The sequence below is a fragment of the Micromys minutus genome (assembly GCF_963924665.1).
Source record: "Micromys minutus genome assembly, chromosome: 16".
Lineage (NCBI taxonomy): Eukaryota > Metazoa > Chordata > Mammalia > Rodentia > Muridae > Micromys > Micromys minutus.
In genome coordinates, this window is record NC_137985.1 from 26,475,500 (window position 1) to 26,482,320 (window position 6,821).

At 42.7% G+C, this 6,821-nt stretch overlaps 1 pseudogene across 1 annotated transcript; it reads left to right on the forward strand.

The window, feature by feature from the left end:
• Nucleotides 1-416: 416 nt before the first annotated feature.
• LOC308430926 (ribose-phosphate pyrophosphokinase 1-like) lies at nt 417-6,246 on the forward strand (annotated as a pseudogene). The gene is made up of 2 exons: nt 417-597; nt 5,917-6,246. The product of its transcript is annotated as a ribose-phosphate pyrophosphokinase 1-like (transcript).
• Nucleotides 6,247-6,821: the final 575 nt, after the last annotated feature.

Genomic DNA, 6,821 nt, shown 5'->3' on the forward strand with positions numbered 1-6,821 from the left:
ACAGGAGTAGTCCTGTATATATGTCATGCATGTACATACATCACGCATGGGCCAGTGTAAGATTATTTCCTCCCCCTTCCTTTCTTCCTCCTCCTTCCCCCTCTTATTCTTTCTCCCTCTACCCCTTTCTCTCTTTCCCCTACTCTCTTTTTCTGCGCCTCATGATTGAAACCCAAACTCACAGCCTTCTTCACAAAGCTGACCAACACCCTTAGCCCTTGATTTTATTTTTGAAAACGGTCAGCTGTAGTCTTTACTCTGACTTCTTGAATGTGGAACGGATAACACTGTTGTAATGACCTTGTCTCCTAATTCTAGCCTGCTAATTGTAAAGTCTGTGGACTCTCTCCGTCGTTTTTCACAACTGCTTTTCTCCCTGAGTCGTCTTTTCCTTTTTAAAGTGTGTTCACGACATCATGGATTTACCTGTACCGCCACGGCTATACTGCAGAGCTGTCACAGAGCTCCCTCTTGTGGCCGCAGCGTGGAAAGCAAGCAAGCTGGCCCTTCAGGTCCGTGGTTCAGGCTCGGGCGAAGTGATTTGGACAGCTGTGGGGCACAGCAGAGCCTTAGAGTTGGGTGTAAGATTCAGAGTTGGTAAGGTAAGCCATAGAAAGGATGGAGAGCAGCCGCCTCAGAGGAAGGACCGGATTTAGTAACTCTAGGGATATTTCACGTACCATAATACTGTTTTTAACAGATGATCTAATTATAACCCACAACCACAATACAGACGCTAGAACACCATCACCACCGACCACACACAGAGTCAGGTAGGACCTGAGTTGGACTTGTTTATATTCTTACCAGGGGAGTATAGCAAGGGTTCCCTTTTATCTGAATCCCCACTAGCATTTATTGTTTCTTTTTTTATATTATTTTATTGGACTTCTCTGTATTTACATTTCAAATGTAATCCCCTTTCCCTCCTACTACCCTTCACCTCTCCCTCCACTTGCTTCCATGAAGGTGTTCCCTCTCCCAATCACCCTCACCACCTAAGTGCCTTGGTGTTCCCCTACAATGGGAAAACGTGCCTTCACTGGACCAAAGGCCTCTTCTCCCATTGATGCCAATGTCATCCTCTGCTACATTGGAGCCATGGTCTCTCCATTTGTGCTCAATGGTTGGTGTTTTAGTCCCTGGGAGCCATGGTGGGTGTGGTTAGTTGATAATGTTGTTCTTCCAACATGGGGTTGCAGACCCTTTCAGTTCCTTCAGTCCTTTCTCTAGCTCTTTCATTGGGTTGTTATTGTTAATGAGTCTCACCCTGACTGGGGTAAAGCAGAATCTCACCAAAAGGTGCATTTTCCTGATGGCTACTGAACTGGGATGCTTTCTTCTGTTTTTGGTTTGTTTTGGTTTTTTGGCCATTTGTATTTTATCTTCAGAGAACTGCCCATGGATTGATGGGTTGTTTGATTTTTTGTTTAGATTTTCGAGTTCTTCGTATATTCCAGGAACTAATCCTTTGTCTAATGCATAGCTAGGACAGTTTCTTCTCTCCTTCATCCAAGTAGGAAGTCATGCTTGCCACTGGCTGGTTTTCTGAAGTCTGAAGTCCTCCTGAGAAAGCCCTGCCCTATGTTTAGATCTCAGGTATTTACTCTTTCTTCCAACAGTTTAGAGTTCCAGGCCTTTGGCCCACTTGGAGTTTGTTTATTTGTTTATTTATTTATTTATTTTTGTGCAAGGTGAGAGCTAAACCAGTTTTCCTGCACTATTTGTTGAAGAGGTTGTCTTTTCTTCTTCAGTATGTATTTATAAAACGTGTGTCAAAAAGCAGGTGGCTCCAGCTTTGAGGGTTTGTGTCTGCGTCCTCTGTTCTAGTTAGTTGGTTGACATGTCTGGTACTGTGCCAGCACCTGGCTGTTTTTGTCACCGCGACTCTGATGTTTAACATCCAATACCTTTAGCAATGTTCTCTCTGCTGAGGTTTGCTTTAGCTGTTCATGGTCTTTAAAGTTCCAGATACCTATTTTTTTTTTTTATTGTCTTTTCTAGTGAGTTCTGTAACAAATGTCACTGGAAGGTTTAGGGGGATTAAATTGAACCTGTAGATAACCTTTTTAATGTATCCGTTTCCACAATAGCCACTCTTCCAATCTAGAAGCAGGGAAGGCTTTTCACCATCTGGTATGTGATTTCCCATCTCAGTATCTTCATGGTCCCTCCATTGAGGTGAACTTGGTGTTTATTGAGAATGTTTGCCGCTGGGTTCACTGTGTGATTTTCTTTGTTATATGTTTATCCACTTTGGCATAAGGGCAGCACTGACTTCATAATCAAGATTTGGTAATATTGCTTCTTCTGTTTTGTGGACGAATGTGACCACAGTTCTTCAAAGATACAGTAGAATTTAGAGTTGACTCATCTAGGCCTGAAATATTCTAGTTGGGGGTTTCTTTCTTTCTTTCTTTCTTTCTTTCTTTTTTTCTTTCTTTCTTTCTTTATTTCTTCCTTCCTTCCTTCCTTTCTTTCTGTTTTAATTGATGCAGGGTTTTTCTGTGTGTCCGAGGCCAGCTTGGTCAGACAATGGGTTCTCTAGGGCAGGAGCGAGGATTAAAAGAAAAAAGATACAGTTAGACAAAATTATAACATGACTTCGGCCAGTTCTGATGCTGAAGTGAAGCCTTTTTTATTCAGTCTTTTTAAAAACCACTTTAATTACATGCGGGAAGATAGAATCAGTTCTGAGTCAAGGAACAAGTAAGTCAATAGTCAAAAATCTTGCAAACATCTTTCTAGGGGGTAGATGGGGAAACCATAGACAAAAGGGGGTTCCATGAGACAAAGGGACAGTCACTTCTACATCCGCTGAGCCTGCCCTGAGGTACAAATGTAAGTGTTCTGCCCTGAGTTTCAAATGTAAATGTTCTTAATCTGGGCCAGTTTCCTGAGTTTAGGGTAAGTCAGATTCCTGCCTCAAATAACTTCTAATTGTCCTGGTGATGTCAAAATTCCCACCGCCAACTGTCCAGTGGCACCAAAAGGTTCTCCACATCTGTGTAGCCCCAGTTGTCCTGGAACTCACACTGTAGACAAAGCTGGCTTCAAACTCACAGAGATCTCCTTGCTTCTGCCTCCAGAGTGCTGGAATTAAAGGCATGTGCCATTACTACCTGGCTGAGTTTCTTTCATTCTTCCTTTCTTTCTTTTAATTAAATATATCCCTTTTTTTGTCAGCTTCAAAAACCACTTCTGTGTCCTTTAGAGCTTGTTGTTTAGTTGTCAGGAATTTTCTCAGTCTGTTTGTATCACAGGAATGTTTTCTGTCTGCTCAAATTATGACATAGTTTTGCCAGGTAGAGTAGTCTGGGCTGGTGGCTGTCACCTTTCAGAAATGTAGCACTCTTAGCCCACTTGGTGTATGCCAGAAACCTGATGGGTCTGTCTTTATATGTGAGTTGATGGTTTCCCTTGCAGCTTTCTATGCACTTTCTTTGTTTAACTATACTAAGGGCCAGGAATGTTATTTTCCGGTCTTATTTCCTTGGTGTCCCATATTCTTTCTGTATCTGGATGGGCATTTTAAAGTCCATTATGATTTGGTTAAAAATGTTTTCCATTTTTTTTTTACCATGGCATTATTCTCCACTTATGCTCATGGCTTAGAAATTTGGTTTTTTATATTGTCTCATAGACCTCAAATGTTTCATTTGTACATTCTTATTAATTTGTCTTTGTCACTGACTTACTATTCCAGTTCCCTCACCTTGTCCTCAAGGCCTGCTGTTCTGCTCTCCTCGTCACCCATTCTGTGGGGGAGGCTTTCATGAACTTTTTATTTGACTTGTTGAATTTTTATTTTCAGTATTTCCTGGCTTAATTATGCTTTCATATCTCATTGTGTAGACTTCTTTATTTCATTCAGCTGTGCATGAGAGTGAGAGGGAAGGAGGAGAGAGAGGCTGAGAAAGAGGAGTGGAGAGGGAAGGGAGGGGGAAAGAGAGACAGAAAAAGAGTGGGAGAGGAAAGGGAAGAAAGGAGAAAGGAGAGAGGAGAGATAAAAAGGAGATATAGAGGAGAGAGAGAGAAATAGAGAGAGAGGAAAGGGAAGAAAGAAAGGAGGAAGGAGAGGCGAGACAGAAAGAGAGAAGAGAGGAGAGAGAGAGAGAGAGAGAGAGAGAGAGAGAGAGAGAGAGAGAGAGAGAGGTTGAGAGAGAGGAAAAAAGAGAGAGGAGAGGGGAGAGAGAGAGAAGTGAGGAGAAAACAGTTGTTTTTCTTTCAGCAGGAGTGGTTTTTTGTGTTCAAGAGGCACTGGGTAGTAGTAGAGGTTAGGCATCTTCCTCTGCTAGCTGGGTGTTTGGTTCCATAGTCTATTTAGTGTTCCTCTCACAGCAGAACACTGGCCAGGTTCCCAGTTGCCTATCATAGCCCAGGACGATCCTTTGTGATGTTGGATCAAGAACGCTGGTCACACCTTGGGTGGCTCTTCACAGGCTGTGCTGTAAACACTATTCTTGCCTGCAGGCTTTCCTTTGGGAGGCTTGATTACAGAAGTGGGTCTGGCCAGTGGGGAATGCATCTCTGACCCCATTGCTACTTAAGCTGGCAGCCACACTCCTGGAAAGTTCTTCCAAAGAAGGAGTCCACTTCTGAATCCCAGTCCCAGGTACTAGCCCTTCCTAGTACCTGGTGTGCTGCTTGGAACCTGTGTTTATGTTTCCTGCAGATTCTGGTTGTGATTACATTTCCACCTCTCCGAATACCGTACATTCTGATTCAGTTTCATCCGTATAGTCTAGAGGCGTGCTGTTGGTCGGATTTCAGAATATGAACCTGTGACAGTCTGAATTTCCTGAGTGTGGCTCACACTTGGGGAGGTTCTTATGTCACTGAACCAGCAAATTAGCAGCTTTGTTGACACTGTTTGCTTCCTGAGGCAGGGCCACTATATATATATATCCCTAGCTGGGGTGTAACTTGCTATGTAAATCAGACTGGCTTTGAACTCGTACGGAGATCTGCCTCAGCAGTTATGTTTAAGAAGTTACTATGGTTACAGCTGGGCATAGTGGTGCATGTCTTTAATCCCAGCACTGAGATTAAAGGTAGATCTCTGTGGGTTCAAGGCCAGCTGATCTATAAATCAAGTCTAGGACAGCCAGGACTCTGTTACAGAGAAACCCAGTTGCCAAAACCAAACCAAACCTAACCTAACCAAACCAAACCAAACCAAACCAAACCAAACCAAACCAAACCAAACCAAGCCAAACCAAACCAAACCAAACCAAACCAAACCAAACCAAACCAAACCAAGTGAAAAAGTTCCTATGTCTAATTCGTTAAGGCATCTTCACACCGTTCTCTATGGCAGTTAATGTGCTAATTTACATCCTGAACAACAGTGTGCAAGGTTCTTTTCTCCACACATCTTCACTCACACTTATTTTTAAACTTTTTGATAGTGACTCATGGGAACGAAGTGTTATCTCACTATAGTTTACACAACTCTAATAATTAATGATGTTGAATATTTTTTCATATAATTGTTTGCCACCGGTATGCCTTCTTTTGAGAAACACCTATTATGATCTACTTTGTTATACTGTCTGTCTCTGTCCATCGGTCTGTCTATCTATCTGTCTGTCTGTTTATCTATCTATCTATCTATCTATCTATCTATCTATCTATCCATCCATCCATAACTTCCTTTTCTTCTATTTCGAACACATGACAGATATTTTATTAAGTTTCTTCTATACAAGACAATAAGACCAAATTGTTTAGCAGAAATATGTTCAACTGAGAGGCCAAATGAATCCACGGAAGATGAAAATTAAATACTTAAATTAATCAAAAGGCACTATGACACTACCTAAAACCCGCCACCTCAGAGGCTAAGGAAGATCGTGCTACAGCAGGTTACCTAATGTGAGCAGTTACTCTGCAAGAAGCAAGTCTGTCTTACAGAAGAATTTGTAGGAGATCTGAAGGATCATGTGGCTATACTTGTGGATGACACTAGTGGTACAATCTGTCACGCTGCTGACAAACTTCTCTCGGAGCAACTAGAGTATATGCTATCTTGACGCACTAAATCTTTTCTGGCCCCGTCATTTCTCACATCAATAATGCATGCTTTGAAGCAGTAATAGTTACCAATATCATACCTCAGGAGGACAAGATGAAACACGGCCCCAAATACAGGTGATGGACATCTCTATGGGCCTTGCAGAAGCCATCAGGAGAACCCACAATGAAGAATCTGTCTCCTACCTGTTCAGCCATGTTCCTCTGTAATATAATAACTTCTGAAGCATTTTGAAAATAAAACCACCTCCACCCCTTGTTTTTCTTGGTATTGGTGAGTTCAGCAGAACTCTATAGCTTTTTACATCCCACCTTAGCTATATTAGAATTTATGCTAAGTTGGAGAAAGACAGATTGCTATTAACTGCTACGATGCCCTACCTGCTCTGTTGCATCTTGACTTTCTTGTTTATTTTGTGAGCCTTGCAGCTTCAAGTGGAGCTCGGTGTTGAAAGATGTATAGACCATTAAGAGAGCGATCCACAAGGTCCTTAGGACGGGATCAACAAAGCTCACACTCCACTGCATGTACCAGTGGTGAAACCAACTGCTGACCACACAGCCTACCTCCTGTATTACCGCCGTGTGGACCTGCTGTAGCTGTGCCCTGTGCCTGTGCCTGATGCTGCTTCCTACAACTCACAACTCACTAACTACCCACCTCTCTAGTGGCTCTGTAGAGAGACTCCCTCTGCACCAGTGGGCTTGGACGGACAATGTCTGGGGGTCTGCACGGCGCAGCTCATGCTGACTGACTTCAGAGACTAGACTGTTGCCTTGAGCGA